A 12,715-nucleotide genomic window follows, 5' to 3' on the forward strand; every position below is an offset into this window, starting at 1 on the left:
ACAGGCATGTGGGCCATAAGACCATGACGGACCGCCCAGGTGTTACTGTCCCCACGTACATGAAGGCCACTCACATGTACTGACCAGTACACACTTAGCCATCACAGATGTCTCAGGTGCAGATCACAGTGGTAAATGCCGAATTCTACTATGTAGCCCTCAGACATCACCATGTCCTTGGACCAGCAACACACATCCATACATTACTACAACACCATGTTACTCATGACCAGTGGACTGTACATAGGTCTACAGCAACTGTGCAGACTACACATGTACTGACAGGGTTCCATCATGTGGTATGCAATGGAATGATACCACTGTTCATAACCAGGTCGGCTCTACACATAACAGGGGCCCTGGGTCTTACACAGCTGTGATAGATGACTGTCACTGTACACCAAAAAAACACTCATGTTTGGATATTACATACATGTAATCGCAGTGGATATGTACATGGCCCACACACACACAACACATATGTACATAGCATAGCTTTTGCTGTCCTCCGCAGACAAGTCACTACAGCAATCACACGCTTGCACATGGAAGGTAGGTCCATGGCTGTTAAATACTAACAGTACATAAGGTAGCAATGTTGACTGAGGTAACATTCCCTCTGTACTACTTACCCATGACAACCAACATATCATACAACAGTCCATGTGTCATGTATGTCATCACACATGTCCACCAATTGCAATGCATACAAACATAGCTACATGACAGGAATGTAGGACCAACACACATGTACATGTAGTGGTGTGCATGCAGCTACCATGCATGTGCAGTAGCTGATGTATGTTGTTCAGCTGTGTCTAACTACAACATGCAGTTGCAACGCAACCCCATCATTGACACTTGTATATCGTGAAATACTGACAGTACAGTAGGATGTACATCAGGTATGGATGGATGTGTGTACATAAAGTGGTGGTCCACCTTTGCAGATGGATGTTTGCTGAAGACAGCTCACAGATGTGTCACAAGCCATCCTATCATTACATGTGCAAACAGTATGCTATGTTACTGTTACTTGAAGGTGAAGACATACAACCTACACAGCGGTCAGGGTGTTACTGACTGTACATCACTTGACACCTGTAACACTTACGTCCTCCTGTGTGCATATAGCAGCACAATTTCGAAGGTACTTTTGGTACACATAATGCGGCCAATACTGCTGCATGTCTGTCATACCATCATATAGCAGGTGTATGATTCACAGTACTGCCATGTGTGTTTGCTTGTGTGACCATATATGCCACGTATGGTGGGGAATACATCCCAATTGTTACACACCCCTGTACACTATTGTAGAGATTTGTACATACTGTTGTATAGAAAGCAGGATGTAGTCAGGGGTGGTGTGTGTATTACACACATGTCAGCTATCTGTATGTGAATGACATTTGTGGACTCCACAGTGTGTGTGTGTGTATGTATGTATGGCTGTCTGGTGCATGGAGTGAGGGTGTATGCTACCATACAGAACAGACAGGATCCCTAACCCCTCATGGTGATGCAGTCTACTACCCTGTTGATGCCATCGGTCTCAGCCTTACTGGCTACCTGTACATGTTCATTCTTTGTGTCATGTCATGTGGGTGCAGAGTACTGTGAAGGTGATTACCACATAGGCAGGGTCCTTACCTCAACACTATCAAGTGTGCATTATAGTTTTGTTGACCCGTGAGTGTGAGCATGTTACTGTGTGTTTCTGTGTATGTCTGTGCGTGTTCTCATCCTGTAATGTGACAGTGTATTACTGCTACACAGTGAGGCCTCATGCTATCAACTGGCCTCTAACATTGACATCAGCCAGACCGCTGTGTAAACTCCCCGCACCATGTCACCATACCTGTGATGTGACCCAGTATGGATGTCACGTCTCTAGCCACTGTAGCCTATTAAACAGCTCACATGCTTCTGGATCAGTAGATGTGTGGACATCTGTGGAATGGTAGCCTTTCTAACAGTGAGGTTGAGGTTACGTATAGCATGCTGATATTGCCATACACGCCTGTGAGTACTCCATATTTACACATGGGAAACTGCAAATACTGCTACTTATTGGCACATGCAAGTAGACCTTAAGGAGGGAAGCAGGGCATCATTACCTACATGCTGTTACTGTTGCTACCAAGACACATACTGTGAACATACAACAATGCACTCTAACTGCAAACACTGTAACATAATGACACATGCAATTAGACCTTAAGGAGGGAAGCAGGGCATAATTACCAACATCCTGTTACTGTTGTTACCAAGACACATACTGCGAACATATAACAATGAATTCTAAACCTGTACTACATGGTATGTCTGGTGCGTGTCAACAGTACACAACAAATGTAATATACACTTCTCACTAGTCTGTTCACCCTGTGCATCAGACCATATGAGCATGTCCCTGCACCAATGGTGTGGATGACAGGGATGCAGCACAGGCATCAGCATATGCACAGGGTGATAATGTTTGCCAGGGGCATAGGCTGCACCAGTGGATGACATCATGTGTGTGGGTTAGGGCCGGTGATCTGATTGGAAATGTGTGGTCATTATGCATGTGGGTGTTGCAGTGCCCTACAGATGTTTCTGCTGTGTGAGTGTATGTGTGCACACAGTTCTGCCATGTATCCGGCCTACACAGGGGTATTATTGACAGCTCCAGATTGTACAGACCAGGATGTACAGCTCACTGTGTCTGGCCATGGCCATGTGACCTGTGCTTGCCAGGGGTTGCACGGGCACTACCAGGCAGAGGTACAGATTGGCTACTGTCCGATGACACATTTCCACTGGAACTGTGTCCCCCTCTGGGAACATCCAGGGCCATGTCCCATGGCCTTCTGTGTCCTGGTGTGGACAGCGCAGCACCAGCTGCACTGCTACTGCTACCGGCACTGTGGGAGCGGGCATGTGAGGTGGCTCGTTTACGTTGACCTGCACCAGGTGGTGTAGCTGGCCTACGTCCACATGGCCTACGCCTCACTCCTACCAGATGTTCCAGCACAGACAACTCACACTCGTGGATTGCCATACCATGGTCAAGGATTCCAACCATGTCACCCAATCGCCTGTCCAGAACATCAGCAATCTGCTGTTAAGCATTTGCCAATGCCTGGATGTTGTTGTTTAAAGAACGGATAGCAGCCCTCTGAAGCCTCTGCCCTTCTCTGTTCTGCCATTCAGCACATGCCTGTGCCATCATTACAGTCTGGAACATGCGTCTGGTGACACCAGCTGCTGCGCTCTGTCCTGCAGGTGCATGTCTGCCAGAGGTCCTCCTACGAGCAGCACTGGCCACATACCTGTGTGGCACATCTGCAGTCATTACACTGACACCATGATGTGCAGATACACCTGTAGCCACCACACGTTCCTGTTCCAAGCTAATACACGCTGACGGTCCTTCCTCTATGGCCACTGGTGATGGGGTATGTGTTGGCATGAGAACTGTGTGCGGGGAAGAGGGGGACATAGCTGGGATTGCAACCATTGGCACAGATTCAGCCCTTGACAACCCTGCCTGTACCTCATACATATGTTCATCACTGCTAGTATCTGTGGGGACACTAACATCAGATGGAGGGTAACGCACCTACATCACCTGTGAATGCAAAGAAAGACTCTACATTACAATAGACACACAGACACACAGACACACAGACACAGACACAGAGACAGACCATGCATGTGATTTGACAGACGGCATGCAGCATGCATGTGATACAGCAGACGACATGCAGCTCAGACATTAATAGTGGTAGTTAGCATACCTCCATGGGTTGCAAACAACAGCAAGCAGGTGTCATATCAGATGCCATGCAGTTCACACAATCATGGTAGTAAGCATGCATCCCTGTGATACACCATGTGGACCAGCACAGGTTAACAGTACACATGACTGATGTGACCTTGACATTGACATGTAGTATGACATGTAATCTGCTGACGTGTGCATTGACATGCATACGTGTCTGACACAATGGTGTCCTGACACATGTACAGTGGTGTAATGGGTATCACATTGCAGTGTTGTCTGGATGCACTACAGATAGAAATCACTTTTAGCAGATGTGTATGAGCATTGAAGGGTAGTATGAGGCGTCTACATTGCTATACAGTGTGAAGTACAGACACTGTGCCATTGCATGGCATCATGAGGCATCTATATTGCTATACAGTGTGTACTACACACACAGTGCATAGCCATGACTGCATGCATACACATTACATAACTACTGTGGATTGTGACCCACGTCGTTGAGGTGTATACACACTAAACCATGCTGTGTTATGTGACAGGTCACTGGAAGACCTATGGATGACACCCCTGCATAACTACTAAAATGTCTTAGCTGCCTGGAAACTGTGTCCAGACATGGCAGACTTGTCAATACACCATGTCCCACATGACATTTATGTACCACACACATGAGGTGCATGGCTGACAGTGATGTCCAACAGCAGCAAGGGAAATGTACGGTATCTGTGGCCTGATGTGGTGTCTATGTCTGTGGAAGCTGTACAGGTGACTACTGTCATGCTATGACACAGTCATGATGTTCAACACATCTTATATGATCGAATTAAGTGACACCTCCACAAGCTGTGCACAGGCTTTTAGGATGCCCAGTGTTCCACATCAACTATATAACCATTCAACAAAAGCTATAGTTGGACCATGTGTGGACAATGTGCAACAGGGTGTATACATATCACATCTACTGTGTGGCTACATGTCTCTGGCCATCCTCCATGGCCATGTGTGAACATGTGTTGGCCTAATGTTTGTGATGGCCATCTATCTCACATGTCTGTGTTGTCCCATATGCATACACCCATAGATGTCAGATACGTCACTGTCCACATGGTTATGCAGACAAAGGGTTGTATGTTTGGCATGTGGGGTATGTATTATGAGATAGTGAGACAATATTGCAGCCGGAACACTACATCTGGAACATGTCAGATGGCACATCACAATGTGTGCACCCATTGCAGGGGCATATTACACAATGGTGAATCCTGTGGGCTGCCCATATCCCAGCTCACTGTTTGGTACTGTTTGCATACCACACATGTGGTGTTCCAATGTATAGTACATATGCCTACATTGAACAACACCTCCACTGTTGTATGCACAGCTGTCCAGACATCTAGCAATGACAGATACTGTGGTTTCATGTCGGTGTTTCATTTAGTTTGTATATATTACACATGGGTAGCCAGTGTGATTGATGACAGATGTGACCTGTATATCGTGACTGGACCATACATTATGTGTACATGTGTTAACTGGCCACACGGCGAATAGATATATGCATTAACATGCCTGATACTGATAACTGTCTCACCTGTAATGGACTGATGTCTGTGCAGCATGCCAGAGGTACCTGTATAGGGGTGACACAGCAGTTTGTACATTATCCATGACTGTATGACAGCTACAGGGTGCACTGTGCATGTTAACACATTCGCCTGTACAATAGCATATAGTATGCACATGTGTGCATACACAGGGTAGCATACTATAGTATGCAGCATATGTGTAAACATACCTTGCATATGATGTTACATTACATATTGTACAGTGACACATGCAACTAAATGGGATATAATAGTCATATGTGCAGTAGTGACTTACCAGGCAACTCCAGGCTCAGTGGTTGGGAGACACCCACCTCCACGATGGCAGCTAGTGTTTGTGGATGCTGTTCTGAGGGTGTCCCCAGGCTGGCCAGTAGCTCCTCGGTGGGTGTGAGTGGGAGCTGGGTTGGTGGCCCACCACCTGTTCCACCTTGTTCCCTGGCAATTGCATTGGCATGCTGTTTCGCATGTTGTATCAGGTTTGTGCAGTGTCTGCGCACCTGCTGATAGGTGTGGTTATGGCCACCCACATTATTAACCCTCCTGCGTAGTTAATACCACAGGACATCATGCTGCTGGGCATGCTGTGGCACATGGCTGAACAACACCTCATAGTTATCATGGAGGTATGGGATGAGGGCATCATCCTCCAGGCAGCTATATGCTGGCAGGCGTTAATGAGGCATTATCTGGAAGACATAATGATGGAGACAGGTCACAGTATCATAGAGATGTACAGAGATATAGCTGCACATACATTTGTATTAAATCTAGTACATATGAACAGTTATCTTTGCAAATCGGCATGACACTGACACAACTGACATGTTTGTGTCACACACATGTAACACCCATTGTGCATTGGACATCATCACCATATATGTGTGTCACGTCATTACATTGCTCATCCTCCATGTGAATGCTGTCTTGATGTGGGCATGTCTGTTTGCCTGTACTGGTGTTCTTATCTATCAGCACATGCCTGGATGTGTCCACAGTAATGCAGTTGACCTTGATGCTGTGTATATGTCACATATTAACACATACACTGCCTTATCGGACATGAGCAGTGACAATGCATACATGCGCACGGAAACCTTTACATGCATGTGTTTTGCCATATACATCTACATGGCACTGTACAGCAGTTCAACATCCTGCCACGTATCGCCTGTGTTGCACATGTGATACACATGGAACAATGGCTAGCCGAACATTATTCGCAGGGATGGTTATCAACTATAGCTTGTACGGGCAAGGTTTTCTAGCTGTATCCGACAGCCATTTTGCCACCGCCAGGTGCATCAGAGCCACATTACTGATCCAGACAGTTAATGATACATCTGCCATGTGGTCATCGCACCATGTATGACAGAGATGACATGCGCAGCTTTGATGGACAGGGTTGCATGGTATGGCAGGAGTATGTAACATGTATGGCACAGGGATCTGTCCAGGATGTGGCGATCCTTGTTGTAGGACGGTGGCTGTCCATGACGTATGTCTTTCAGATCAGGATATTACGTGTAGCATGTCCAACATCACAGTGTAGCACATGTCTTTATGCAAGGTAGCCAGCATGCTGCATAGTAGAGGTGAGGATTGTGAAGGTTGGTATCGCCCATCCACGCATGGCCAATACCCCTTAAAGGTGATATGTGATCCGATATTGGTCACCCGAGTGCTGAGTATGCCTGTCCAATGATCTCCATGCTCATGGATGGCACCCTGTCATGACATGGGTACCTCGTATGACTACCAAATAGGCCTGGAGACATCACCAGCTCAGGGAGCTGAACTGCACAGCACCATCCCTTACACACAGTGTCCATAATGTTGACCGCTGCCTAGGTTTTTGTTAATGGGTACAGGGTTATTCACCTAGCAGTGACAATGCTATTATCAGCTGTCAGATTGTGCACATATGTCATGCACCTCACCCACAAAGCCCATTCTGTATGTTGTCCACAACACTGAGACAGCTATTGCTCCTAGGTAATGGCCATTCACATCCTTACATACGCAGCTGCCTCCCATTGGTCTGTGTGGTATGGGCTACAATGAGGGGGGAGTACAAAACATTAACCCTGTTTTACTGTAGCTGCCATTGGTGTGATATGAACATCACTCAGACACCTTTTGTAGTGTTGCTTCTGTCAACAGGCCACTGGTAGAACACTCCTGTGACATATGAAGGTACATCTAGTATACTCAGTGTAGCTGGAACACAGTATGGGTGATGATGTCCTATGACCTGTCACAGGTATGCTATGCAGTGTGAAATCATTCTTACTGTCATCTACATCTGTACTGCTAACATCTACGTTGATAAAGGTTCATAGACTTGCAGACCATACTCAGCAGGGTAATAGTGCAGTGCCTCCAATTATGAATGGCGTCTCCACTTGTGGGTTGAAGTGGGTTTATATTATCCAACACCCTATCTGCATTGCATATTCATGCTCAGCACTTCTTCAGAACATGTAAGCACTTCATGAGCTACTAATTGCTATAGCACACATTCCAACTCATTTCTTACAAGTACACTGTCTGTCCTTACATTTCCAGCTTGCTTACAGTACATCAGCTGTTGTACACACGTAACTCACATATCTTGTGAGACATGGTTGAATATACAGACATGTCCAAGTGTCACTTACCAGTGTTATTGCCTGTCTATATGATGAATATGGCAAACATGAGGCAATAGAGCAATTGTCTCATGTACACAGTCAATGCTCACCTCCCAACATATGACACTACAGCCTGTGGGAGATGCACATATGTAGCCATGCTGGGGGGTAAAGCTCTCACCAACCCAGACTGAACCTGACATTCATGTAGGTTCGTTTAACATTTGCAACACACCCCACTCATCACATAGTCTCACTAGATCTCCAACACCGCAGGCCACACATAGTATGACTACAACATTTGCAGAACCTCTCCATACTCTCTGTGTAGGCAACAGTGGCAGCCCCCATCACCAAACACAACACCAATTACTTATAGTCCACAGACTCATGTGTGCCCATCAACTACAGCCGTTAGGGTGTCATAACATACCCAACACACCGGTCATAGGTGACTCTGTAGGCGGTCACAATGATGTCCCACTCAACAGGCTACACAAGGCAATAGTCGCTTACATCTGGCTGTCAGGTAACAGGATCTACAGCATAACCTATGCACCCATGCCACACCTCACCAGGTACGATTTGACTGTCATTCTCCATGTTAGTGTGACTGTCCTGAGATGTAACTTCCTGGACTACATGTACAGGGACATGCAATAGCTCTCCGGTCTTGTAGCCCAGAAGGTATCGCCCAAGCCCTGAGAAGCATTCTGCATTCATCCAGACTGATACTACTGTACAACAACTGAATGTTTCACTTCAACAGTTGATAATGCTTCTGCTGTCATTCCACAGGCATCCAGTATCTGTCTGCTTTGAATGACATGGTCAACAAAACATGATGCTTTGGCACAGATGACCTGCACCTGTCAGCCCTGGGAGTACAGATAACATGTAAGACTCTTGCTGCTCCTATACTGCCTGTCTTGGACAGTTTCCAATAACATTCACCACCAGAACAGGAACAGGCAAGCAAAATCAGGGGTAATGTTACTCAATGCTTGACATCTTCATCTCTAACGCACTCAGGCGAGGCACTCCTTATAATGGACCACTTCGATATGTCTGCAGTGACTGGGACCTGCCTCTAGGCTCCAGAGAGTACACCTGCACTGACAGGTTATACGCAGACCACACCTTTCAGTCATGTAACCAGGACCGGAACACCCATGGCGGAGGTGTGTCTATATTTCACAAGGATGTACACACCTCCAGGCTGGATACAGAGGTGATCCGCATGCAACTAACTGTGGCCAGAACTGCTATACACATTGTAACTTGCTATGGATTCAACAACATACCCCACGGTTACCAACCCTCATTTCTTGGTGTACAGGACAGTAGGGTTCAGACAGGTACTACTGATGTGAGACTGACACTACCCCACACTTAATTGGGATACCTACTCATGTACCGATACATTAGGCCAACGCTTTCTGGGATTCATAACCTCCACTCGGCTGGATCAACCCATACACACCACCACCAAGACCAACAATATCCTAGACATGGACATTAGCAACATGTGACTGGTGTTCCACACCTGGGGTTATCCCCTCATTGGTAATTTCCGAACATATGCTAATCACCCTTGTTATCCACATCCCGGCACCACACCCTTCATGGAATACATAGTACAAGATTTCTACAATGCCTACTTCAGACGTCTTATGACAGTGGTAGTAAACATCATGACACCCGTGCAGATGGACAATGCACTTACAAATGCTGAAACATACACCAGTGCACTTCATTAGCACTTACACGACTGCATGGATCATGCTATCCCAAACAGAGCCATGATGGTACCCACCAGATAATAGATGCCACTCTGGGGGTCCAGTTCCATGGACATAATGTACAACAGAAGTTGGAGGCTGTTGCAAAGTGGAGTGCAATCCCATGGGTGGGGTAGCTCACTGGTCAGCCTCAGTAGGAATCCGGGATCCCTTATCACATCCTCCAAAGCTAGCTACGTAAACATTACTGCGACACATTCTAAGGGCTACCACAAAGCATTATGGAGGTTTGTCAGTACTCAATGGCAATACCCACATCTGCTCTGACATATGACGGTTAGGCAGGAACATTACAGAACTGACTAATATTGGCAACATCCTGGCAGATAGGTTCAATGCTAACTTTACACCCTCTCACTCCCTACAGGGCCAAAATCCATACAGGAACAATGCAGAGTCCCTGCAGTCACAACTACACAGTTCCAACCTGCACTCTCTAAGGCCTGGAACATAGACTCCATGTGACCGTCCAACATGCTAGGCTGTGATTTACACAAACCTCAGAATGACATGGCTCCCCACTTGGCCACCAGATTCAGTAATATCCTTGTATCAGACATTGTGGCCCCTGAATGGTGCACAGCAACAGTTATCACACTCCACACAGGTGGCACCACAATGAACCAGAGGGACTATTGCCCTATATGCCTGACTGGACTGTTCTGCAAGGCTATGGGGCACATCATCATGGAAGTCATTCAGAGACATTGGTGGGCTCCAGACCTTTGATGCCACCCGGATTGGATTTGTTAGGGCCAAACCATGGCTCCTACACCTGGTGGACTCCTTTGATACAGTTACCAGGATAGTTGATGATGGTAAGGGGGTCCACACAGCCTACATTGTCCTCTCATTGGCTTTCAGCACCATTCTCCATTCTGGTATTGACAACATACACATCCACCTGCACATCGACCCCTATGTCTCGGGATGTTATGCAAAGTGGCTCACGGACAGGACCCACACAATAAGGGTAGCATACCGTGGTACCTACTGTAATTCAGTTACACTTGGCGTACCACAGTCCTCGGTCATAGGGCCCCTCATGTTCGGTATATGCTTCCCTGAAGTACAGGCTAGCACAGAGGGACTTTCCCTGAATAGGTTTCCAGATGACTGCAAACAAGGAGCCATGATTGATCCACCAGCTGATATAGACACGCTCCATAAGAGTGTCACTGTGATGGATACCTTCGATAACATGGCCTCAGGCTGCATGACACAAGGTGCATAGACATCCCCTTTGGATTACACCAATCACCCACTGACTATCACATAGGTGGTAGTCCCCTACATACATGTGACAGTATGCAGGATCTTAGTACACACGTATATAGCGCCCACTCCTTTGATAACCATATTGCCAATGTGGCATGGATATCCTTCTACGTGGCCACCCTTATCTGTAATGGGTTTGTAGCTGAAACAAAGGCACCCATTGTAACTCTATACTCCTGACGTATGACACATGTTCAAGGGTGCAACACCCCTTTTGGGGTGTACCTTACAGAACAGCAATGGCTTTATATACCACAACATTAACACACCATGAGGATTATTGACCTCCGAAGGATGACGTATGCGGCACAACTATGGGCACCACGACTGTACACATTTGCATACTGCATACTCAGGGGTGACCTCTGCTGAACATACAGGGCCCATGTCCACAACAATATTTATGGATATACTCCACATAAGCAACATAAGCAAAAGCCACTGAGAGCAACATGCTTATGGATATGTGCACAAACGCAACAATGAGTGGGACGTGCTTGAGAGATTAATTCCTGAACCAGACACTCACCATGCTTTGGAACATGATTGCTATGTACATCAAGCAGGGGCACTCACTATCACTCTTCATGATATACCTCAATGGGTGGATGGGAGACACACATGTACTCCAGGGATCACTGCAGTGGCTGCACTGTACACAGGTGCAGGTAACACATGGCTCTGCTGTTCACAAACAGGACACTACCCTAGGGAGGTGCCGCCAGTGAAAACACTGTCGTTGGGCTTACACATGGACTTGGCCAGACAGAATAGTACCTCACTATGAACCTGTGAAGCTATTACATGTCCTTTGTGCATGGATAATTGAGTAACTCTTCCATTTCCATTAGCTATCATGCTGTTACAGTGTCCCGTGACTACAAGCCATATGTATGCTGTTATTGTGCATTGTACATGCTAATAGACGATACCTTTTGTTTGCATGATATAACAGTTATGCTGTGTAAAATATCTGCCATATCTACCTACAATACTGTACATTACACATATTTTAAACATTATCCCATAATGCAAAGCATACTTACACAGCAGGACCACCTTAGGCATGTTATTCTCATTATATGCCCATACACATGCCTACTGTGACAGTATATCAACATATACTATCCCCTGCTATGGCACATACTTGGACAAACCCTACCACTGACAGCGGGTGGTGTGGAATTGTTGTGCTTAAAGCCTTTATGTAGCATCCCTTGTGGTGTATGAGATGTTTACCTTGTGGCCCACAGCAGGACACACAATTTTTACAAGCGTTACTATGCTCAACAAGACATCACTACATAATACCTTTTCCCGCTTTATGCATTGCGTACACTTTAATTAATACAAAACAGGCTCTACATACACTAACATAATGAGTGTTCTACATACCATGTTAGCGTTCCGAGTCTTCGTAAATATCTCTCTTACACCTTTACTGTTTAAATGGTTCTATGGTATGAGCATACGGTTTGAATGTATGGCAAGGCATCCTTATATACGTTGATACCTGTAACATGTGGTATCTTGCCGCCAATTGGTGTTCCTGAGTAAATTATTACATGCACATCAGCTGTGCAGCTACTCCATTCACCATTTATGTGGCAATAGTGGGGTATA

Source organism: Protopterus annectens, chromosome 9.part0, assembly GCF_019279795.1.
Source record: "Protopterus annectens isolate FY-2018-M chromosome 9.part0, PAN1.0, whole genome shotgun sequence".
Classification (NCBI taxonomy): Eukaryota; Metazoa; Chordata; order Ceratodontiformes; family Protopteridae; genus Protopterus; species Protopterus annectens.